Below are 25,505 nucleotides of genomic sequence, written 5' to 3' on the forward strand. Positions count from 1 at the left end.
TCTTGCATTTTGACCACCCATGAATACTTGACGTAACTGACTGAACTCATTCTTGAGACTTTTCTTTGCTTAGCTTCTGTGACATGAACCTTCTTGTTTCTGCTCCTTTTGCCCTGAGTGACCTTTGTCGGTCTCCTTGAAGACTTTTTCTTCACTCCCTTCATTCACTCAATGTTATGGTTATAAAAGCCTTGGCCTTACAACCCCTATCTTTTTTCTTCTCTCTTTTCTGAGACTTTCCTCCATTTTCTTGGTTGGAGCACCAAGTTGTCTAGAGAAGGTACAGCAGGGATTCAGCAAAGGCGGGAGGAACACTGGTGTTTGCTGATTTGCTGAGGGCTCACCGTGCACCTTGCAGGCCTTGGTGCCTCAGACCATCCCCCTCATGGCCCTGCGCCAGAAGGGTGTCATGATCCTTTGTCCTTTTGTACATTCGTTCCTTTTATCTGAAATTATTTTTTTTTCCTCCTTCCTCTCGTCTTCCAAATTTCCACTCCTTTCCAAACCCAGCTCAATTACCTTTTTTTGCAGCATCTCTCTTAATTTCCCAAGCCCCGTTAACCTCTTTGTCTGAATTCCATGACACTAACACCATCCTTCTATTAGGCCATGTACCACATCATATTATACAGCACAGTTTACAAATGGGCAAGTTGTGCTTGGGGCGCTAGAGGACAAGATGGGGTCTTATCTTTCTCAGAATCCTAATACATGATACTTAACGCATAGCAGGTGCTGAAGAAGTATTCATTTGTGATATGACAGCTAGCCTGAGTTAGCTGTGTGCATTCTCTCAGGCAATCCTCACGAGTCTATGAGTAGGTCCCTATCCCCACATCACAGATGAGTGAGAGTTAGAGATGTTCAGTAAACTGCTAAGAACCACACAGGCAGAATCAGGACATGACCCAGTGCAGACTGAAGCCAGAGTCCCCCTCTGCTGCTCCAGAACCTCTGGCTATGGTGTTCCTGCAGCTGCTGCCTGACATTGAGCAGAGGAGGGCAGTTAGCAAGGGCCCTGGCACATCCCCAGGCTGAATATAGCATGAATGAATTGATAAATAAATGGACAAAGGAGAAAATGAGAAAATCCGCATCTGTGTCTTTATATAGAGTCCAGCACAATACCTGCCCATGCAACCTGCCCTTCTGCTCTGCCCTTCCATTCCTGTAAATGCTCCTCCAGCTCCTGCCTCACTGCAACCTGCTGACTGCCTACACCACCTTCCGGGGAGTCCTTCAGTCCCTGGCCCCCTCCCTCGGCTCCCTGCTTCCAGCCATTCTAAACACAACTTCTGAAAATTAATTCTCAAGCCCTGTTGTTGAATTCACACTCAAGCCCTGAGTTCAGCCTCCAACTCATTGTTCAGTAAAATCTAAGTACTGGAGGCTAAGAAGGTGTTGCCTTTTCTTAGAGAATCATGTCCCTACCCGTATCTGCTATTTTAAGCTAAGCGATCTTGTTTACTGTCCCTGGTCCACAGTTGACCTGTTTTGCCTCCATAGCTTTTCCCAGCCATTCTCCTGTGGTTTGAACACCTGTTATCTATCGGGAACCGAGCTGGGTTCTGGGAATACAGAGACTGAAGTTTCAATCTCTGAAGCTCGTAGATGAGCGGGGAGATGGCTGAGAGAGCAATTCTAAGGCCCTCTAATTGCGGCAGGCAGTTCAGAGGAAAGCCCGGTTGCTACGGAAGCACATAGGATGCCTACCTCTCCGGCCTCTAGCAATGTCTCGCTTCTCCCTGGCTGTGCTCACTTCTCCCAGCGCCATTCTAGGCCGCCCCTTCATTTGCTCCCCTCCGGCCCTCCTCCTCATGTATGTGATCAAATTGTTCCACATTTTTCTGTATTTTTTGATCTATTCATCTGCAAAAAAATATTTCTTTGAACATTGCCTCTTCAATTGGTGACCTGTAATGGGGGAAGAGAGGATAAAAGGAGGCACCCTTAAAGGGAGGGAGGTGCCCCCACTCCGGAGAGTGATTCCCAAGAAGAAAGCCCTGCCAGTGAATGGCGGGCCGGCTTTTGTTGGTCTGACCCTAACTCTTCCTTTGCGGGTAGAGAGGTGTGCCCTGAGGATAAAGAGCCTTATGTAACTCAGACCTGCTCTACCAAACTTCTGTAGTCTGACTAGTGTGGTGAGCCCCTAAAAGAGCAGCTCACAGGAGACAGGACGCTTCTCCACACAGCTGGGCTGACCATGGGGCATGCAAGACGTGGCCTCAGGCTCTCTGAGATGCTAGAAGGGGCCAGGCCTGTGAAAGAAGGACTGAGGTCCCATGGAGGATGCAGCTGAGCAAACAAAATTTGATCCTAAGGGTTGACAGTTTCATTTGTGTCCAAGGCTAACAAAGCCTGGGGGACATTCACACATAGCCCGGTCATAGCTCGGTAATGATTTACTGACCAACTAAGGGAAAACAGGCTCCATGAGAGGCAATACAGGAAAAACACAGCAGCCAGCAAGGCTCACCCTGGCCTCGCCTGTGAAGCTTCCCCATATCCTGCCAGAAAAACCCTGCCATTCCAGCACCTGGAACCAAGACACTTGGTTGGCATGGAAACACGTCAACAACATCTATGGTTCAGCTTTCTTGCTCTCTGACTCCAAGCCCTGGGCACTCCAGCCTTCCACATTTCTCCATTTCAGTCACTTATCCTTTGAGCCAGCGGGTCAGTGGACCGAAGACATCCCTGCTGTCCTCACAGCCCCGAGGAGTGGGTGCCAGGGGCTGGGCTGCAGACGTTTTCCTTGCCTCGTGCTGTCACTCTCGCTGCTCTCCAACATTGGGCAAAGTCTCATACTGGCTAAAACGTCCTTGCCACAAGGGATTTCACTTTACATCAGCAGTTTCACAGGCTGAGGGGGTGGTGGAGAGAAGGGAAACATGAAAAGAAGATGCCACAAATCACTAAACTCAACACAGCTTTGGGGCAGAGATGTAGAGATTTGGTGAAGATCCAGAAGTTGAAACACTGGGCTGTGCTTACTAAGTTTGCCTATGCATTGAGCTGAGCAAACAGATGCCGCATCTCCTTGACAACCAGAATACAAGCATGTTTCACCTGCATTATCTACTCTCTTTGCTGAAGCCAATACATAATTACCGAAGGAAAAAACATAGATGCCAGGCAAAAAAGTCCACATCTCTGAAACAGCATTTATCCCTCATTCTTCTCTGGCCAGGAGTTTACCTGTGCAGCTTTGCTAACATCTCATTCATGGAATTTATCAGTCATGCCTTTTACTTGCTGTGGAAAGATAATATAGCTTTGCCTGCTGGTCAGTCAATACTATTCAGGGGACTGGTAAGAAAATTTGCTTGGCAGATTTTTCTAAAGAGTTCTATTTATAGAGACACACTTATGTGGCCATAGACACTAACCATAAATAGCCTTCTTCATGTGAGAGGGTTGGTCATGCTGTCACCATCTTGGACAAGAAGGAGAGGCCTTTTCTCCATTCCTAATGGGCCCCACACTCATGTGTGCTCTCTTGACATACAAAACAAGCCGCATCAGTTAAGGGTGTTTGAAACAACCTAAACCTAGGGATTTGCCTAGTAAGTGGGACCATCTCAAGGACATGGGAGGCAGCAGCCTCTAACTACTTAGAGATCCCAAGGCACAATCTCTTGAGATAAGCAGCAACCAAGATAAAGAAGCCACTCCTGGGAAAACAGAATCTCAGCCTTCCAGCCCGTAGTACCCCTTTCCTGTGACTGTTCTCACTGCCACAGCCCCAGGGCCAGTAGGGCGGACAGCCAGTGTAGGAGGACAATGCCTGACTTCTTCCCTCCTGGACACAAAGGGCCTGTGCAGTTGTGTTTAGAGCGGGGTCATTTCCTGAGCACAGCGCACACTCACACTCCTGGGCCTGGTGGATGCAGCTGGAGTCTTTTAGGGTGGGAGAGGAAAGGCTGGAAACCAAGAGGGGAGAGAATGAGAACAAACGTGATGAGAGGATTCAGGTGAAGGCTTTCCCCCTTCTCTCTCTATGCCAGCTCTTTTCAAGGTAAGCTTGGAAGCTGTGTGAGCAGGAGGGGCTTGTGAACACATAGGGCACACAGGGTATGTGTGCCACCTCATGTAGATCTGCATGGGTGTGCTGGTGCCTCTGGGCATGCGTGTGGAAACACGTGTGGTGCTCAAACAGTACAGGCACTACACATATCAGCCTAACCACGGAACAATTGCCAAACCCAACTCTAATGGTAAAAGCCATTATTCCAAGAGGTGACAAGCACCCTCTTCTCCTTCCAGTTCACCTTCTGGGAACCACTTAGCATCATTGGGGGAAAAGAGAAGCATAAAGTAATGATATTGAATGGAACAAAGGAGAATGTCTACCCATTGTCTTAGTCACCATCCTGACAGAGAGGTCACTTAGTGTGGAGAAAACAGTGCCCAGTGGGAGCAAGCTGGGGCTGGACCCCAGGCAGCCTCCCCAGAAAATGTCCTGCTGACTTGTGCCAAGAAACAGGAATGGGAGGTGGGGCTGGCTGTGTGGACTGCCTCCAGCCCTGCCAGTCATGGCTTTTGCAGTGTAGGTGGATTCACTGACAGGGATACATTTCTTGGAACCAGCAGTAGATGTATGGTCTTTGAATGCACAGTAATAGCTGGCCTGCACAAAGGTCTTGGGCAGTTACCAGAATCCTGTACTACAGATTTGCATAACAAACATTTTATACCTACTTAATGAGAATAGCTGATGTTTATTATAAGTCAAGTACTCTTCTCAGCTCTTTATTAATTTAATCTGCACAAGAGCTTTGTGAAGTAGGTACTTTTGTTACCATTTCCACTTTACAGAAGAGGAAATTAAGGTACAGTGAGCTTAAGTAACTTCCCCAAAGTCTCTTGCTGTATGCCACAGCCAGAATTTGAACAGGAAGTTGTATACCAAATCTAACCCTTATAGTCATTAATATATCTGCTTCCTTTATTTTCTTTTGTGCAAAATACTATACTGTACTAAGCATTTGAAGGGCTAACACAAATGCATGATCCCTACTTACAGGAGTTTATGATCTGGGGGAGAGACGGGTAACACTGCCTTCTGACTTAAGCAAACTTGGCCATTCAGAAAACATCAGGTTCTTTTGGTAACTATTGGTAGCCTCTTGAGGTTAAAGGTACATGGGGATCTATAAGTCCCCTCTCCTACAATCTTAAAAATTGTTGGACTGAACCCCTCTAGGTATACAGACATAAATTGGTAAGGAAGCCATTCAGCTCATTCAGCAATTTGGGGACGATGCTCTCTGGCCCAGCAGTCCAGGCAGCATCGTGCATGAAAGGCTGACACTGGACAGACATTAGGAGAGCACCAGGCAGTTCTGGGCTGGGTTAGGCAACAGGGTCCTCAGTAAAGGAAAGGACAGGGGCCAAAGAGGCTGGTAGCAGGCAGAGATCTGCCACCTTCTTATGTCTTTCTTATTCAGGAAAGCAGTGGAACCTGCACAATATTCCCAATAGTCTCAACATTATTCATCTTCCCAGAGAAAGGACTTCACTAAAGACATGGGGAGTACTAGATACCTGTCTGCAGATGCTGGCTCACAGTCAGACTGCTGAGTCCATCTGGAATGGTGCTTTCTGAGCCAGTGCCCATGCTGCCTCTTTCACGGATTCCATCAGATGGCTTCATGTATGCAAAACCAGCTTCCACCAACTCATTCTGGTCTAGTGTGTCTTTCCCAAATGGCACTTTGTTTTCCACAAATAAAATAACTAAGAGAACATCCCATAATACAGTAAATATTGTAAGAACCAGGATGTAAGGCAAATCTCTCTATCTACATCAGAGTAATTTGGACAGAAATAAGCCTTATTTTCATGTATTATATAAAAGTGCCTAGCTTGTTTATGACCTATAGCAGATGCTCAGTAATTTTGCTTCCTTCCTTACCTCACTGTCTCACTTAACTCTCATTAAAAAACACAATGAAAGGAGGCTCAAGATGGCGGCATGAGTAGGGCAGCAGAAATCTCCTCCCAAAACCATACATATTTTTGAAAATATAGCAAATAAAACTATTCCTAAAAGAGTGACCAGAAGATACAGTACACCAGCCAGGCTACGTCTACATCTGCAAGAACTCAGCATCTCACGAAAAGGGTAAAATACAAAGCCGTGACCTGGTGGGACCCAAGCACTTCCCCCAACCCCAGCTGACCGGTGAGAGAAAAAGAATCAGAGTGGGGAGGGAGTGGAAGCACAGGACTGCTAAATAACCAGCCCTGGTAATCTGCACCAGGAGCACAGACTCACACTGCATGGTGTGCTGAATATTATAGAAACGGAAAAGAAAAATATGAGACGGAGGCTGCGAGCAGATCCCCACCACTGGATCCACTTGGGACAAAAGAAAAGAGGGCACTTTTTGAAAGTCTTAAAGGGACAGGGGCTTAACAGCTGGATGGAATCGTCCTGGCACACTCAGTGCCACAGGCTGGGAATCCTAAGGAACTTCAGGTGCCCCAACACCCTGGGAGGCAACCTAGCCCCAAAGCCCTTCACTGGCAATAAGCAGCCTGCCATTCATTCCCCCCTTCCCACAGGCGCTACAAGCAAACCAGCTGGCTTGCCACAGTGGTGGAGCAGCCTGAGAGTGGCCCTGCCCACAGCAACCACCCAGAGCCTCCTCCCAGGGTGCAGCTACCCAGGACAGACCCAGAGGCTGCCACTGGCACAAAGCTACCCAGCACAGACAGAGGAAGCCAGAGCAAGGTCCAAAAGGCACAAAGGGGCACTGTTCCCCAAGGAGAACATGCCCTACACGTCTGCCACTCCCTGCAGAGCTCTGGGCTATCCCAAGGGCTGCCCCGCCCACAGCAGCTCAGGAGATTATCCCAGACACAGGCAGTGGAGAAGGGCAAGATGACCAGCAAGCTGGAAGGGACTTGGTTCTCCCAGCTGACACATGTGCCACCTGCCTACGACCACCTCTATCACCATGAAAAGGCAGAATAATCTAGTCCAGTCAAGAATCACTCAGACAACCCCAGAGAGAGGGCCTGGGGAGATAGATATAAGTCAGCAGGGAGAATACAGAAATGAAACAATCTCTGGAAGGATGTAAAGGCAGACTGGATGAAGTGTAAGAGACTGTTAATGGAATAGAAATCAGAGAACAGGAATACAGAGAAGCTGGGGCAGAGAGAGATAAAAGGATCTCCAGAAATGAAAGAATATTAAGAGAACTGTGTGACCAATTCAAATGCAACAATATTCTCATTATAGGGATACCAGAAGAAGAAGAGAGAGAGAAAGGGATAGAAAGTGTCTTTGAAGAAATAGTTACTGAAAACTTCCCCAAGCTGGGGGAGGAAATATCTCTCAAACAATGGAAGTCCACAGATCTACCAACACAAGGGACTCAAGGAGGACAACATCAAGACATATAATAATTAAAATGGCAAAGATCAAAGACAAGCACAGAATATTAAAGGCAGCCAGAGAGAGAAAAAAAGGTCACCTACAAAGGAAAACCCATCAGGCTATCATCAGACTTCTCAACAGAAACCTTACAGGCCAGAAGAGAATGGCATGATATATTTAATGCAATGAAACAGAAGGGCCTTGAACCAAGAAAAGTGTATCCAGCACAATTATCATTTAAATTTGAGGGAGGGATTAAACAATTCCCAGACAAGCAAATGTTGAGGGAATTTGCCTCACACAAACCACCTCTACAGGATATTTTAAAGGGAATGCTCTAGATGGAAGCACTCCTAAGGCTAAATAGATGTCGCCACAGAAAATAAAATCACACCAAAGAGAGCAGACCAAACAAATACTAACTAATGGCAAAAAATAAAATCAACTATTCAACTCAAAGGAAACACAAAAGAGTACAGAATAAAACACCTAACATATAAAGAATGGAGGAGGAAGAATAAGAAGAGAGAGAAATAAAGAATCATCAGACTGTGTTTATAATAGCTTAATAAGAGAGTTAAGTTAGATGGTTAGATAGTAAAGAAGCTACTCTTGAACCTTTGGTAACCAGAAATCCAAAGCCTGCCATGGCAATAAGTACATATCTTTCAATAATCACCCTAAATGTAAATGGACTGAATGCACCAATCAAAAGACACGAGTAATAGAATGGATAAAAAAGCAAGACCCATCCTTATGCTGCTTACAAGAGACTCACCTCAAACCCAAAGACATGCACAGACTAAAAGTGAAGGGATGGAAAAAGATATTTCATGCAAACAATAGGGAGAAAAAAGCTGGAGTTGCAGTACTTCTATCAGACAAAACAGACTTCAAAACAAAAAAATAACAAGAGATAAAGAAGGACAGTACATAATGATAAAGGGGTCAGTCCAACAAGAGAATATAACCATTATAAATATATATGCACCCAATACAGGAGCACCAATATGTGTGAAACAAATACTAACAGAAATAAAGGATGAAATAGAATGCAATGCATTCATTCTAGGAGACTTTAACACACCACTTACTCCAAAAGACAGATCCACCAAACAGAAAATAAGTAAGTACACAGAGGCTCTGAACAACACACTAGAACAGATGGACCTAATAGACATCTACAGAACTCTACACCCAAAAGTAACAGGATACACATTTTCTCAAGGGCACGTGGAACATTTTCCAAAATAGACCACATACTAGGCCACAAAAAGAGCCTCAGTAAATTCAAAAAGATTGAAATTCTACCAACCAATTTCTCAAATAACAAAGGTATTAAACAAGAAATAAATTGTACAAAGAAAACAAAAAGACTCACAAACACATAGAGGCTTAACAACATGCTCCTAAATAATCAATGGATCAATAACCAAATTAAAACAGAGATCAAGCAATATATGGAGACAAATGAAAACAACAGCAAAACCCCCACTTCTGTGGGACACAGCAAAGGGAATTCTAAGAGGACAGTATATAGCAATCCAGGCCTATTTAAAGGAGGAAGAATAATCCCAAATGAATAGTCAGTCACAATTATTGAAACTGGAAAAAGAAGAACAAATGAGGCCTAAAGTCAGCAGAAGGAGGGACATAATAAAGATCAGAGAAGAAATAAATAAACTTGAGAAGAATAAAACAGTAGAAAAAAATCAATGAAACCAAGAGCTGGTTCATTAAGAAAATAAACAAAAATAGATAAACCCCTAGCCAGACTTATTAAGAGAAAAAGAGAGTCTACACACATAAACAGAATCAGAAACAAGAAAGGAAAAATCATGACGGACTCCACAGAAATACAAAGAATTATTAGAGAATACTGTGAGAATCTATATGTTAACAAGCTGGAAAACCTAGAAGAAATGGACAACTTCCTAGAAAAATACAACCTTCCAACACTGACCAAGGAAGTAACAGAAATTCTAAACAGACCAATTACCAGCAAAGAAATTGAATCGGTAATCAAAAAACTACGCAAGAATAAAACCCCCGGACAAGATGGTTTTATCAGACATGTAGAGAAAACATAATACCCATTCTCCTTAAAGTTTTTCAAAAAATAGAAGAGGAGGCAATACTTCCAAACTCATTCTATGAAGCCAGCATCACTCTCTAATACCAAAACCAGGCAAAGACCCCACAAAGAAAGAAAATTACGAACCAATATCCCTGATGAACATAGATGCAAAAATACTCAACAAAATATTAGCAAACCGAATTCAAAAATAGATCAAGAGGATCATACACCATGACCAAGTGGGGTTCATCTCAGGGATGCAAGGATGGTACAACATTTGAAAATCCATCGACATTATCCACCACATCAACAAAAAGAAGGACAAAAACCACGTGATCATCTCCATAGATGCTGAAAAAGCATTCAACAAAACTCAACATCCATTCATGATAAAAACTCCCAACAAAATGGGTATAGAGGGCAAGTACCTCCACATAATAAAAGCCATATATGACAAACACACAGTCAACATCATACTTGACAGCAAGAAGCTGAAAGCTTTTCACCTAAGATCGGGAACAAGACAGGGATGTTCGCTCTCCTCACTGTTTTCAACATAGTACTGGAGGTCCTGGCCACAGCAATTAGACAGAACAAAGAAATACAAGGCTTCCAGATTGGTAAAGAAGAAGTCAAACTGTCACTATTTGCAGATGACATGATATTGTACATAAAAAACCTTAAAGAATCCACTCCAAAACTACTAGAACTAATATATGAATTCAGCAAAGTTGCAGGATACAAAATTAATACACAGAAATCTATGCTTTCCTATACACTAATGATGAACTAGCAGAGAGAAAAATCAGGAAAACAATTCCATTCACAATTGCATCAAAAAGAATAAAATACTTAGGAATAAACATAACAAGGAAGTGAAAGATGTATACCCTGAAAATTACAAGACACTCTTAAGGGAAATTAAAGAGGACACTAACAAATGGAAACTCATCCCATGCTCTTGGCTAGGAAGAATTAACATTATCAAAATGGCCATCCTGCCTAAAGCATTCTACAGATTCAATACAATCCCTATCAAAATACAGTGAACTGGAACAAATAGTTCTAAACTTCATATGGAACCACAAAAGACCCTGAATAGCCAAAGCAAGCCTGAGAAGGAAGAATAAAGCAGGAGGTATCTCAATTTCCAACTTCAAGCTCTACTACAAAGCCACAGTAACCAAGACAATTTGGTACTGGCACAAGAAAAGACCTGCAGACCAGTGGAACAGAATAGTAAATCCAGATATTAACCCAAACATATATGGTCAATTAATATACGATAAAGGGGCCATGGATGTACAATGAGGAAATGACAGCCTCTTCAACATCTGGTGTTGTCAAAACTGGACAGCTACATGTAAGAGAATGAAACTGGATCATTGTCTAACTCCATACACAAAAGTAAATTTGAAATGGATCAAAGACCTGAATGTAAGTCATGAAACCATAAAACTCTTAGAAAAAAACCTAGGCCAAAATCTCTTGGACATAAACATGAGCAACATCTTTATGAACATATCTCCCTCGGCAAGGGAAACAAAGGCAAAAATGAATGAGTGGGACTATATCAAGCTGAAAAGCTTCTGTACTGCAAAGGACACCATCGATAGAACAAAAAGGCATCCTACAGTATGGGAGAATATATTCATAAATGAAAGAGCCGATAAAGGGTTGACATCCAAAATATATAAAGAGCTCACACACCTCAACAAACAAAAAGCAAGTAATCCAGTTAAAAAATGGGCTTAGGATCTGAACAGACACTTCTCCAAAGAAGAAATTCAGATAGCCAACAGACACATGAAAAGATGCTCCACATTGCTAATCATCAGAGAAATACAAATTAAAACCACAGTGAGATATCACCTCACACCAGTAAGGATGGCTACCATCCAAAAGACAAACAGCAACAAATGTTGGCGAGGTTGTCGAGAAAGGGGAACCCTCCTACACTGCTGGTGGGAATGTAAATTAGTTCAACCATTTTAGAAAGCAGCTCAGAGGTTCCTCAAAAAACTCAAAATAGAAATACCATTTGAATCATGAATTCCACTTCTGGGAATTTACCCTAAGAATGCAGTGGCTCAGTTTGAAAAAGACATATGCACCCCTATGTTTATCACAGCACTATTTACAATAGCCAAGAAATGGAAGCAACCTAAGTGTCCATCAGTAGATGAATGGATAAAGAAGATGTGGTACATATACACAATGGAGTATTACTCAGCCATAAGAAGAAAACAAATCCTACCATTTGCAACAACATGGATGGAGCTAGAGGGTATTTTGCTCAGTGAAATAAGCCAGGTGGAGAAAGACAAGTACCAAATGATTTCACTCATCTGTGCAGTATAAGAACAAAGAAAAAACTGAGGGAACCCAAGAATGGACTCACAGAACCCAAGAATGGACTCACAGAACCCAAGAATGGACTAACAGTTACCAAGGGGAAAGGGACTGGGGAGGATGGGTGGGATGGGAGGGATAAGGGGGAATAAAGGGGGCACTACTACCAGCAGACATAATGTATGGGGGTGGGCACAGGGAGGGCTGTACAACACAGAGAAGACAAGTAGTGATTCTATAGCATCTTACCACTCTGATGAAGAGTAGTAAGTAGTGGGGTATGTGGTGGGGACTTGATGATAGGGGCAGTCTAGTAAACATAATGTTCCTCATGTAACTGTAGATTAATAATAACAAAATTTAAAAAATTTTTTTAAACACTAAGAAGTTATTATAATTTTTACTTTATAGATGTGTAAGCAAAAGTTTAGAGTCTAAGTAACCTGTCCAGTTCACATGACTACAGGTGACCACCCTGGGTGCAAACTGGAATGCCCCTGCCTTTGTGCTACCAACACTGCCTCTCTCATACACATAACTGAGTTTTGCAGAATATTGCCTTTACATAATACTCTCACAGACCTCATTGCCTTGGGTCCTCAAAACACTGTTGTGCCACAAGGATTGTTATTTTCTTCATTTCTGAATGGAAGAGACAGCTAGAGGAATGACAGCAATTTGCCCAGGTTTTCTAGGGTGGTGAATGGGCCCACCAGAATTTGAGCCTAGGTTTTATGATGTCCAAACCTTTGCTCTAGACAGGTGGGACATCTCAGCACTGACCCCAAGGCGGCCCCAAAGGGCTGAAATATGAACTGTGTGCCAGAGCCCCATTCATGAACAACAAGGATCTGGTTAGCTCTTTGGTGTTGCCAAGCTGCCCTTAAATCCCATCCCATCTCAGCAGCATGGAGGGGGTAATGCGAGGGGTAATGAACAATTTCATGACTTGTCTCACATGTTCTAATTTTGAATGCAACCACTGCTTTCAACACTGCATTCACAGTAACACGGTTACCATATTTTTCAGCCTGACTAGGCCCTGCCTTAACCATATTCTGGGGTGCTAGAAGTAATTGCCAAATCCTGTGGAAGTCACTTCCTTAAGTGACATGCCACATTTTTCTTGCATCACTAAATCTCCTTTAGGCTAACTTTACCTTCTAGGTATAGTTTTCTCAGGATCCTTTTCAAATAGATTTGCTCTATTTTAATATATAGTATATATGACTTCTGAAAATAATTTAGAAAACAGGATAATATATATAAGAAAATAAGCATTAACAAGTAATTCATTTTCCAAAATATGCTAATATTAATATCTTGTTATATTTATACATATAGATGGCTACATAACATTCCATCAGATGTGCATGTAGATATGTACCATTATTTATGTATTAATGAACATTCCCTATTTGGATTGTTTTCAGTGTATATGCAACATTTCAGTGAAAATCCTTGAACATACATCTTTGTATACCTGTCTAATTTTCTAGAAATGGAATTGCTGTTCATGAGAATATACTTTTTTAAAGGTTGTTAATACATACTGGTAAGTTTCCCTCCTGAGAACTTGAATCATTTTATACTTTCACCAGCAGAGAACATCAGATGTACCTTTCTCCCTCCCTTGCCAACAGTGAGAATTAGCAAATAACTTGTCTTTCATTTTTCTCTCACTACTTGTGAAGGTGAACATGTTTTTATCAGTTTATTAGTAAGACAGTCATAGTTTATTGTCCAATCTGGAATGTTTTAAGAGTGAAAATGGCTGCTAACCCAGAAGGAAAGCAAGTGGAACTCATGGCCACACTACTTTCTGGCCATTGGTATTTTTTTAATTTGGAAATTGCTTGTTTGTAGTTTTTATTTTTCTATTGAGTTGTCTATTATTAATGATTACATTAAGATTATGTTACAATAATAATAATCTTTTGTAATTTATGTTAAAATAACATTTTCCCAGTAGGTTGTTTATTTTTATGTTCAAATATATAGTAATTAAATATAGAAATACAAAAATAGCATTTTTTTTAGTTTGTTTCAGGGATTTTCATTAAATTTGGGGGGGCAATTATAGATTCACCTGCAATTCTAAGAAATAATAGAGATCTCCTTTACCCTTTACCCTTTACCCAGTTTCCTCCAGTGGTCACATTTTACAAAATTATAAGACAATATCACAACCAGACTATTAGAATGAATACAGTCAAGATACAGACATTGCATCATCACAAGGATCCTTCTGTTGTCCTTTTATAGCCACACCCACCTCTCTGCCCCATCCCTTAACCCCTGGCAACCACAACTGTATACTCCACTCCTATAAATTTGTTATCTCAAGGATATTATATAAAGTGAATCATAGAGTATATAACCTCTTGGGATTGGCTTATGTCACTCAGCATCATTCTCTGGGAATTTTCCAGGTTGTTGTATGTACCAGTAACATGTTCTGGCTTATTGTTGAGTGGTATCCCATGATACAGATGCATCACTATTTAACTGTTCATGTACTGAAGGGCATCTAGGTTGTTTCCAGTTTTTGACTAATACAAATAAAGCTGCTGTAAACATTCCTGTACAGGTTTTTGCATAAAGATAACTCTTCATTTGTCTCAGATAAATGCCTAGGGGTGCAATTGCTGCATCATATGGTAGTTGTGTGGTTAGTTGTTTTAAAAATTGCCAAACTCTTTCCCAAATGGCTGTACCATTTTACATTCCCCCAGCAACGCATGAGTCTTCCAGTTTTTCTGCATCCTCACCATCATTTGGTGGTGTTACTATTTTTTATTTTAGCCATTCTGATAGGTGGGTAGTAATATTTTATTGTGCTTATAATTTTCATTTTTCTTATGGCTAATGATGTTGAACATTTTTATATTCCTATTGCTGTTTGCATATTCTCTTTGGTGGAATACATTTTCACATCTTTGGCCCATTTTCTAACTGGGTTGTTTGCTTTTTTCACTATTCAGTTTAAAGCATTCTTTGTATATACTAAATACTAGTAGTTTGTCAGATACGTGGTTTATAAATATTGTCTCCCAATGTATAGCTTACCTTTTCTTTCCCCTAACGGGTTTTTCGCAGAGCAAATTTTAGAAATTTCTAATCTATCAATTTTTCCTTTTATAGATTGTACTTTTGGTGTCAAGTCTAATAACTTTCTGCTCTGAATACTGAAGATGTTCTCCTAGAGTTACATGTTTTACATTTAAGTTCATGATCCATTTTGACTTGTGGGGCCTAGGTTGAGTTTCATGTATTTGCCTATGGATGTCCTATTGGTCTGGAACCATTTCTTCCTTTTTCTTTTTTCCTTTTTTTTTTTTCACTTTTTGCCAAAAACCAATAGGGCATATTTGCTTGAGTCCATTTCTAAGTTCTCTGATCTGTTGCTTTGATCCATGTGTCTATCCCTCCAACAATATCACAGGATCTTGGTGTATATAATATGCCTTGAAATTTGATTGGTCCTCCAAAATACGCCCATGTCATGATCCCTGGAGTGAGTCAATGGGACCCTATTTGGACAAAGGGCCTTTTCAGATGTAACAAAGTTAAGGATCCCAAGATGAGGTCATCCTGGATTATGCAGGTGGGACCTAAATTCAATGGCAAGTGTCCTCATAAGAGACTCACAGAGGAGATTGGTAGAAAAAAAGAGTACAGTCTAACCTCAGAGGCAGAGATTGAAGTGGCCACAAGTCAAAAAAATGCCAGTTGCCATGGGGGACACTGGAAAAGGCAAAGAACAGATTACCCCCTAACGCCTCCAGAGGGAGAGTGGCCCCCAGCACCTGAATTCCAGGCTCTGTCCTTCAGAAATGTGAGAGAACACGTTTCTGTCACTTTAAGCCACCCAGTTGGTGGTGATATGTTGCAGCAGCCACAGGAAACCAATAGAAAGAAAACTGCGTATCAAAATATGAGACTCTGTGTTTTATTTAAATCTTCTACTTTTCAGTGGCTTTTTCTGAAATAGCTCTGGAAGGAGACAGGTGGGGGGACAACTTGTTACTGCCAGGTGGAAGTAGAAATCGGGTTCTCCACTTGGCTCCTGTTGCTGCTGGGAGAGAATGGAGGTTCCTGCCTCCCAGGTAATGCCCTCTGACCTCCGGGTGGGAATGGGGGGACATGTACGCAGGCCCGTGAAGGTGCAAGGCCTGGCCCCCGACTCGAGCCTCTCTGAACCGAACCCCGGCGGGGGCCACCTTGACACAGCCTCACAAGGGCACAAGTATAAGCATCCGCTTGCTCTTCACTGCTGTGGCTGGGACTGTGACCCCAGATTTTTCTGTGGTGTTCGGCTGAAATAGCAGTTATTGTCTAAAAGTTTTCTGTCTTTCTAGACTGCTGCTCTCCTCTTTGTCTAGAGAAAGCAGGCTGTTCTTAGGACTTTCTTGTTTTTATTCCTGTTGACCTTTCTGGGTTGCTGGCACCTTCTGCTTCAAGTCTGGACTATATGAGGTGAAAAGAAAATCGGCAACTCATGTCCATGTCACTTCTCGGGTCCTGAGCTGCCTAGCTGGTCTGCCTGCTCTCTCCATCCTTCAGAACCATCTAATGTTTGTTTTAGATATCATGTCCAGGGAGTTTAGTGGTCCTTAGTGAGGAAATAGGGAAAAATACATCTACTCCATCTCCCTGGAAGCAAAACTTTGTTTTATTTTTTAAAAATAACTGACAGGACCTGAACAAAACATGCAAGCATCTCACCCTTCCTGCTTTACCCCCACCCTGCCCTTCATTCTCTGTAGTAGTAACGTGACTCAAAACAGAAGGCTCCAGTGTGATTGGGGAGATGGTACCGGATATGCACAAGAGCAGTGAGTGGTAGGTGACCTGGGTGGAGATGGGCAAGCAGGAGGTCCGCAGGGCATTCAGGGAGCAGTTCATCTCTGGTAAGGTGTTTAAATCTTAGTAATGGCACTTTTTAGTCTCAGGGTCTTAAGAAACACCTTCTTGATGAATCAGTCCCTCAACCGGCAGGGACTCTTTGAAGCTCGATTTCCACATCTGAAAAATGGGAACAACAATAAAAATAAATTATGTGTCCTTCATGGAGTTCTGGTGAAGATAAGGAGATGGGGTATGAGAAAGCACCTAATATGTGCACTATCACATAGTTGGCGCTCAGTAAGCATTCAGTCTGGATCTGTTAGGCAGCATGTATGAAAGAATAAACAAGTACAAGTACACTGAATGTAAATTATTTATATACAGGCTGAGAAATAGGTGTGGAATTATTTGGATGCAAGGTAATTTATAGAGTAGCAGAAAAAGCTGTCCAGGGAAATTCTAGGAAACTTTCATGTGGATACCCCTACAAGGTTCTCTTCCAGTTTTCTGAAGAAGCAAATGGATAATGATTTGCCAGCCAGAAAACTTACTTGCCTTTAATGTACAATTTATATTGGCAAATACAATCTGAATTCAAGTCATTGATTTAGAAATGAACTTGCACCACACACGCTGGAGCCAGTGCCTATCTTTCAGAGAGTGTGCATGTGTGACTATCGGCACCCAGCTGTTCCATGCTACTGTAATTTTGGGGGGGCCAGGATCACTTCTTTGGTGACTCACTGTTTCCCTGCAGCACTGGAGAACTGCACTGGCCAGAGCTGAGCTTAATCTGTGCTTTTCACTGACGAGAAAGTATGGGAACCCTCACGTATTACTGTCTGTGGTATCTGTGCAACTCAATTTGCAATCACTTAGAATCATTATTAACCGCTAGCTAACTGCAACCATTATTTTTCTTAATGGCATAAATGCCTCTTAGCTTTCTGTTTCACTCATTGAGAAACCACTGAGGCTTACTTTCCATCCTCCCAGTTCTCTGAAAGAATCCAGAAAAACAGAAGAAAAAGAAAGCCGTGTATGTGGGTATCAGCCCAGAGCCTCAAAATATCAGCTGGCTTGTGTCAAACCTGAGAACTCAGTTTCTGCTGTGAATGACAAATCACCCTGGTATTATACCCCTTGGACTGACGCATATTCAGTTTCAATCTGATGGTGGGGAAAGGGGAACATCCTAGTCTGAAATCCTACCCATGAAAAGACTGAAGAGAATTTCCTCCAAAACAAAATAAAATACGTATTGTTCGGGCAAGTGTTACGTCCAGATGACATGTCTATCTGGGGCCACACTGCTTAATGCCTTCATTGCCTAGTCTGGAGGACAAGATCAGCTCTCCCATCCCACAGGTGCAGAAGAAAGCTCCCCTTGGCAGGCTGAGATGCCATTTTCGGCTTTGGAAGAGAAACAAATCATGTTATTGTCAAGGCTGTTTTTGAGAACATCCTGCTCTCATCCCTACAGGCATGGCTATAATCAAAAGAATCAAAGCTGTTTGCCATGAATTTCATCACTGATTTGCCCAGCTGGGACCTACCCCACCCTTACCCCAATTCTACTCCCAATGCAAATACCCCCAAATTTGTCATAGAAACAAGTTGATATTCCTGCTACTTTCATATCTACAAATAATTCAGATATTTCCTTTTCTTTCATTTTCTTTTTTTAAGAAAAAATATTCTGATTACTGGAAGATCCTGGGTAGACAGCTCCAGCATGGAAAGCCTCTGAGGAGAAGGGGGACATGGAATGATCCATTTGCAAGACTGGAGGGTATACATGGCCACTGAGCAAATACCTAATTGCCTTCCAGGGCACAGAGGCCTAAAGACTGGGGCTTGGCTCTGACACCTGTCACCATTGCTGAGTGGACCCGAGGGAGTTTGTCTACTTAATAAAGGCATTAGGGTCTCACCTCTCAATCTCTTGCCTTAGGGCGGGCGTGTACATAGATCCCTTAGGCATTACTCTCTCAACTGCTTCCCTCAGAGACAAAACAGGGATGTAGTGGTCATCCTGAGCAACTGGGAGAATATAAAGAATAATGTATCTCCCCAGACAATGTTACTTAAGAGTCCATTGGACAAGGGAAATACACAGACAGCTTTCACTACTTTTGTTTTGAGCATGTATGTGTGTGGGAGAGAGAAAAAGAGAGAGTTGGGGGGATTTTTTTTCCTTTTCTGGAATTTGTTATTAAAATTGTCTTTGAAAAGTACTATTGGTAGAACATTCTTTCCAGAAACTTCCAAAATAAAACACAAGAGTCCATTCAGGAAAAGAAAGACTGTTTAAAAAGCCATACCTTTGGAGGCAGAAGTAATGAGATTTGATTTGGAGTCTATGATTTGAGGCACTTCATGTATCTGTGCCTCTCTTTCCACCTGGCCTCTGGGAAATGGGGACACTGTAATAAAGCCTATCTGACAGTGTGGTTGTGAGGGTAAAATACAACAATACATAAAGTACCCAGCACAGAACCTGACACGTAATAGATGCTGAACAGTACCTGGTAACATTTATTAGTTCCTACATACCAGTTACTGTCATCTCTGCTTAACCTAAAAGATGTCATTTAATCTTCACCACTACCCTGAGAGATACATTCTAAAATTGTCACCATTATTTAGAAAAGCAAGGCTCTGCCATTCAAGTGACAGAGACAGCATTGAAGCGCAGAGTGAGCTCTTACCCACCATGCCCTATATGGAGGCTGCAAGCTGAGCCCCACGAGCCAGATCTGGCCTACGGGTGTGTGTTTGGTTTGGCTTAAGTATTTATAAAAAATACTTAACTTAGTTGTCAACACTTAAAAATTGGGAAAGATTTCACAATTCTGGATTTCTGCCTTCTCTTTAAGAATCTGCAGCTCTGGCCACTCGTTCCCTGGGTTCCTGCGTATCCGTGTATAGCAGAGGCGGCCAGTGGCTGTCACTGACGAAAGGTTCCCACCACTCCTCATTCCGGACCCCGGAAGCATTGCGTCCTTTCTCCCACATCCTTTTCCATCCCGAAGTTATTAGGCAACAGGCTGATACCTGTGTGTGGTTCCTTTGTGGAATAAAATGCCTGTATTCACATTCTAGGCTGAATTCTAATCATTCCTGCCTGATACAGCTCACAGTACAGAGTCAAGGACACACTGATTCCTCGATTCCTCACAGGCTCCCTGATGCCTCTCCACTCCCAAGTCCAGAAGACTTGGAAGCATCCCTGACTGTAAACACGCATCATCTCTTAGATTTGACTCTCTCCTCCCTTCTCTCTCCCATGAAATCACTAGCCCGGGATCTCATCTCCACCTTCTTGGACTCTTGCAATAGCCTCTTACCTCCTCCCCTGGACATATCCCTATCTACTCAACCCATTTCACACAATGATTTTGTGTCAATGTGTAGCAAATCTTTCTTTCATGGTCAAGGTTGTATGTGAGACCTGTGCTCAGAAGGGCTCATGCTTGGTCTAATGTTCTGCTAATGTCATCTTGTAATGATTTTTGAACCGGAGGCCCATATTTTTATTTTGGATTGGGGCCCACCAATTATATAACTGGCCCTATTCATGTTTTATTTCAAGAAGCTTTAATGACTCCTAACCTTAGCAGTATTTCCCAGCCTTCTTTGATCATGGCTCTCAAAGGACATAATGTATGTATGCTGTAAAGGACTTCTTTGAAACTCCAACCCACCCATCCATTCTAGGGAGAACAGAAGTCATGTCAAATAGAGACCCTTTTGCAGCACACAAAGATGCTGAGTATACCTGCTAGGGAAGGTCTGGCCTGCAGGAAAAGATTCTATTATTTTACATTAGTGCTCACCCAGCTTTATGTTAGGAACCCCATCCTGTAGCCAGGTTGAGCTCTTGAGTCCACATACTACTCACTTTCTCATCTCTAGACCCTCTTTAATGCAGTTCCTGTTGCTGTGAATAATTTCTCCCTTCTCAACATTACCCAGATCCTGCCCACTTTATTAGACCAGCTCAAGCCCATCTCCTCCACAAAGTTTATCCTGTGTATACCAGCCAGCAATGCCTCTTTGTATATCAGATGATTACTGATGGCTAAATCCATACCAGGTACTGAGCCAGTGTTGGAGATTCATACTCCTGCCCTCATGAAGCTTACTTCAAGTTAAGAAGGCAGACAGGTAAAGAGGCTCCTTGGAAGCACTGTGACAAAAGTATCATGGAAGAAGGGAGGGATGCATAGTTTCCTGTGGCTGCTGTAACAAAGTACTGCAAACATGATGACTTATAACAGCAGAGATTTATTGTCTTACAGTTTAGGACAATATAAGTCTGAAATCGAGGTATCAACAGGCCCACCCTTCCTCTGGAGGCTCCAGAGGAGAATCCTTCCTGGCTAATTCCTACTCTGATGGATCCAACCTCTCTTGTCTTGGGGCTGCAGCTCTCCATTCTTCACACATCCTTTACCTCTTTTCTCTGTGTCTCTTATGAAAACACTTGTCATTTCATTTAGGACCCACCTGGATAACCCATTATGAACTCTTCTCAAAATTTAATTATATCTATAAAGACCCTTTTTCCAACTAAGGCAACATTCACAGGTTCTGGAATTAGGATGTGGACATATGTTTTGGGGGGAGGGAGGTGGCATCGTTCAACCCACCTCAGAGGGTATAGGACAGGAGCTGCTAACACTGCACTGAGGAATTGGAGAAAGTCTCCTTGAAAAAAAATAACATTTAAACTGAATAACTGAGGAAAAGAGGGGGGAAAAGGGAGATGGTGGTGGTGAAAGTGTTTCTGTATATAGTACGTGCAAAGATCCCAATACAGAGTTAAGCATGCTGGGTTCCTGGAAGAAATGAAGCTAAGTATGTTTGCAGAATAACGTATCAGGGAAAAGGGGTAAAAGAAACAACTGGAGAAGTTAACAGAGCCAAATAAAGATGGGCCTTGTAACTGTGGAAAATCATCTGGACCAATGTAATGGAGAGGCACTGAAGAGTTTTTAAGCAATGGAAGGACAGTATCAGATTTTGAAAGACTGCAGTGACTGTCATATGGAGCATGGCTTGGAGGAGGGCCAGCTTGGACCAAGGAGACTGGTTAGGAAATAACTACATAATTCAGGCAATGCATGATTAACTAGGACAGTGCAGAAAGGAAGAGAGAGGAGTCAATAAATTCAAGAGATTATTTGGGAGGCAGAATGAACAGAACTTGGTGACTGATGGGACATCAGTGTGGAAGTCAAGGATGGTGCTCAAACTTCTGCTCTGGACACTGTTGCCATTGCTGAAGTACAGAGCTAAGGAGGAGGTGCAACGTGGGAGGGCACCGTAAGGATGAGTTTGAAGTGTCTGTGGAACAGCTCACTGGAGATTATTAGCAGGCATTTCAATTTAGTCAGAAGCACGGGGAGAGGTCTGGGGCTGGAAATGCAGATGTGGAACGTGTCAGCATACGGAGGGTTCACCACTTCAGTGAGAGAAGGGTCACGCCCAGGGGAACATATAGAGAATGGGGTCCAGGACAGACCCCTCAAGAGCACCAGCACTTACCCCATGCACTGAGGACAAGGGCTGCTGCCCACGGCGGGCAATTCAGAGGGTGGCAACTGCCAACACTCGGCTGTGTGTGCTTTGACCATACAATCTGAAATGCATTGTCAATTGTCCTATTCTGTGTCCCTCATGTTATATTTTACTGAACAGTCCAAGCACAACAGCAGTCTCTTTATGCTATCTTGGTCAGTAACTGTTTCACATACACAGGAACCAAGGCAAGGGTCCAGAACAGGAGGCCCACGTGGGAATGAGCACTGGGTGGCTGGCTGCGTTCTATCTTTCTGAGCCTGAGTTAGAAAACAGGAGGAGGGGACACCTCTGATCCTTCACCAAAATCCATCATCCAACATCACCATCAATGGAAAATAAAAACTGCGTTTTTCTTAGATTATAGTTAAGTTTCTCTGAATTAAGAAGAATCTTTTTTCAGCTCAAAATATTTCCTTTTCTCCTCCCCTCTGCCAGGGTCCTTTCCAGCTAGGTGAATCCTATGTAACAGAACTGCCCAATAGAACTTTCTGCAATGATCAAAACATTCCTTATGTGTGTTGTATGATATGGTGGCCACTTGCTGAAGGTGGCTATTGAGCACTGGAATGTAGCTAATGCAACTCAGAAACTGAACTAACTTCATTTCATTTTAATCCATTTTAATTTAAATACCCACATGTGGCTACTGGATACCATATTGGAGGAAATAGCCATATAACCCTAAGTAAGCTCAAAATTCACTTTCTCAAGGAACATTCTCTGAATCTTCCTCCCCAAGCCAGCCCTATCTCCCCACTATAATCTGTCTAGAAACATGTACTTTCATAAAGTTAATGAGGATTATAATTTTGAATAATTATGTGTGTGTTTACTATTTTAATAACCTGTCTATCCTGATAAACAAGCTTTAGGAGGGCAGAGAGTATGTCTAGCTCCTTTACTGCTGTATTTCTAGCACCTAGCAAAATGTATGGTACTTACTATGTGCTTGATAAATAGTTGTTGAAAGAATGAAATAACTAATGGAATAATTCACTAAACCACATTATGGAATTAGGTACCACATATCTGTTTATTAAATAGTTAGCTACAGATTGTAACCATATATGGATAATTCTGGGAGGCTAATAGCTCTAATCAACAGTAACTGGGGCCACCAAGGGAGGGACACATTTGACACACTCAGTTTCAGTTATGTGAAACTTGAAGTGTGGGATCTTGTGCTTTATAGTCCTTTGATTTTATTGCCCACTGAAATTCTAAAGTTTCCTCCAATTCAGATGACATGCCACACATCCTCTGTGTTACACTGTACAGTTAATAAGAAACCATTCCTACTTCTCATTAATGTTTCTTATTCTCCCCTGAATGTGACAGCACTGCTCAGCCTCTCAAAGTCGCTCTAATCCTGAGTCTGTCCCATCCACTCCCAACTTTGCATTTCCTCGGTGTTTATTTGACATGTTCCCAAACTCCTAATCCGACTAATTTTTACACAGTGACTGTGTCAAGGACTGTGGCACACCACTGGAGACCTCCCTTCAGATACCAAATGCATGAGTCAGCACTCTCTGGATATAGCCCTTCAATAGTTAAGGGGTCCCTGACTGGGATGGAACTTGAGCCAGGTCAGAAGCTCTGGCCTGTGGAGCCTTTCGGGGCCCCAAGCAAGCTCCTTAATCATCTCCAGCTCTGCCTCTCTCTTAATAGTGTTGCTTCCACCTTCTCCTAACAAATAAGCAGAATTTGGACGGTTCTGTGGGCCCAGATGTATCCAGGTTTTACACCCTGGGCATGCACAGGGCCAGGGCCCTTTGCCAGCGTTTCACTGCAAATCCACGAAGGGCAGTGTTCTAAAGGCATGCAATGTCAGGGCCAGGGTAAACAGTCTGAGACCCAGCTGTCAGCCCAGCGGGGGATAGGCCGGGCAGAGTGCCTGTGTGGAGAAGCCGAATAAAGCTGAGACGGGGGAAGCCAAAGAGAAGGGAAGGTAAAGGGATGGTGGTGGGGGGAGGGGGCGGGGCGGGATGGGGGAAGCTCCAGAAATTCCTGATTCTTGCCGCCACTCTGGTGGACTTCTGGAACCTTTGAAGGGGACTCTTCAGGATATGCTGTCAGAAGAGTGTTTGGGGATGCGGCCCCAGTGGGTGGATTTGATTCAGAATAAGCAAACAAGTGCTAACCTTTACTTCAGCACCATCTTATTAAACACATAAAGTTGAAGGGAATGGGCGTTAGCACACATCACAGGGGCCCAAGGATGGACAGACTCTCCCCTGCACAGGCCAAGGCCTTGCCAGGCAGCTCTCTGGGGCGGCCACGGCCGGCTCCCCAGCACAGCCAGACAAAGCAGCACCACTTGGCGGCTGTTGCCCTCCCGGCCACCTCCCTGGAGTCTCTTCTGGCTTCCGGAAATGCCCAGCATTGTGTCCACTGCCAGGAGCCAGACCTCTGCCCCTCCACTGAACAGAAAACTCACTCAGACAGGACGTGCCTCGTCTTCCCTGCCTGTGACATTACTGCTACCCTCCTACAGTTTCTTCCTAATCCTAAAGGCTACTAACAGATGGGAGATGAGGAACTTTATGCAGGAAATCCATAAGCAGTCTGATTTACTGGGAAGTAGACTCACCAACAGGAGCATGTGGGCATCGCTTAAAGGTCTTGGTAGCAGAGCAAGTGCCACAATGGATGTAGCCAGTGGATTGCAACTGGCTGGAGCCAAGAGGCAAGGAAGCATTTGAAGTCAGTGCAAAAAAAACCCTGCTGTAAGAATGCCCATGGCCTGCACAGTCCTGTCATTATACATGATTCAGGGAGCCATTCAGACAGTAGTTGGAGCCAAGCCAAGTCACAGCCTGTGCTGTCCCCTCAAAGCCCTCTGACTAGGTTTACCCTGCCCAGTTTCACCTCAAAGAAAAACACTGGTTAAACAGATATCAGACCTCAAGCCCCTGAGATTTCAGCAATCTGATTCTGAGGCCTCCGGGAAGCTTCTGCAGTGCCAAGCTCCCAGAAGGCCCCAGATGCTGGGTTTTAGTAATAAGCTCTTTTACCAGTGAACAATCGCATGCCAGGTGCTGTCATGTAAACTGGTTCACTTAATCCTGTCTCCAGAATCTCTCCCGCTCCTCTTGTCCTCACAAGTGCCTGCTCTCATTCAAGTCCTCAGGATTTCTGCTTGAACTTCTGGAACAGTTTCTGACCTAATTTCCCTGCCTCATCTGCACAGAAGCCTGAATGACCTTGCAAATGTGTAAGTCTGCTCAAGTCTCTCCCCTTCTT

The 25,505-nt window shown here is 43.1% G+C and overlaps 1 long non-coding RNA gene across 2 annotated transcripts in view; it reads right to left on the reverse strand.

Annotated features, from left to right (window-relative positions):
• Positions 1-16,480: 16,480 nt before the first annotated feature.
• Positions 16,481-25,505, reverse strand: part of LOC118969039 (uncharacterized) — a 98,004-nt gene continuing 88,979 nt past the window's right edge. For both annotated transcript variants that reach the window (XR_005056927.2, XR_005056928.2), the window contains one exon: positions 16,481-16,847. This is a non-coding gene — a long non-coding RNA (uncharacterized lncRNA). The remainder of the gene's footprint in view (positions 16,848-25,505) is intronic.

The sequence above is a fragment of the Manis javanica genome, chromosome 9, assembly GCF_040802235.1.
Source record: "Manis javanica isolate MJ-LG chromosome 9, MJ_LKY, whole genome shotgun sequence".
In the NCBI taxonomy this organism is placed as follows: Eukaryota; Metazoa; Chordata; class Mammalia; order Pholidota; family Manidae; genus Manis; species Manis javanica.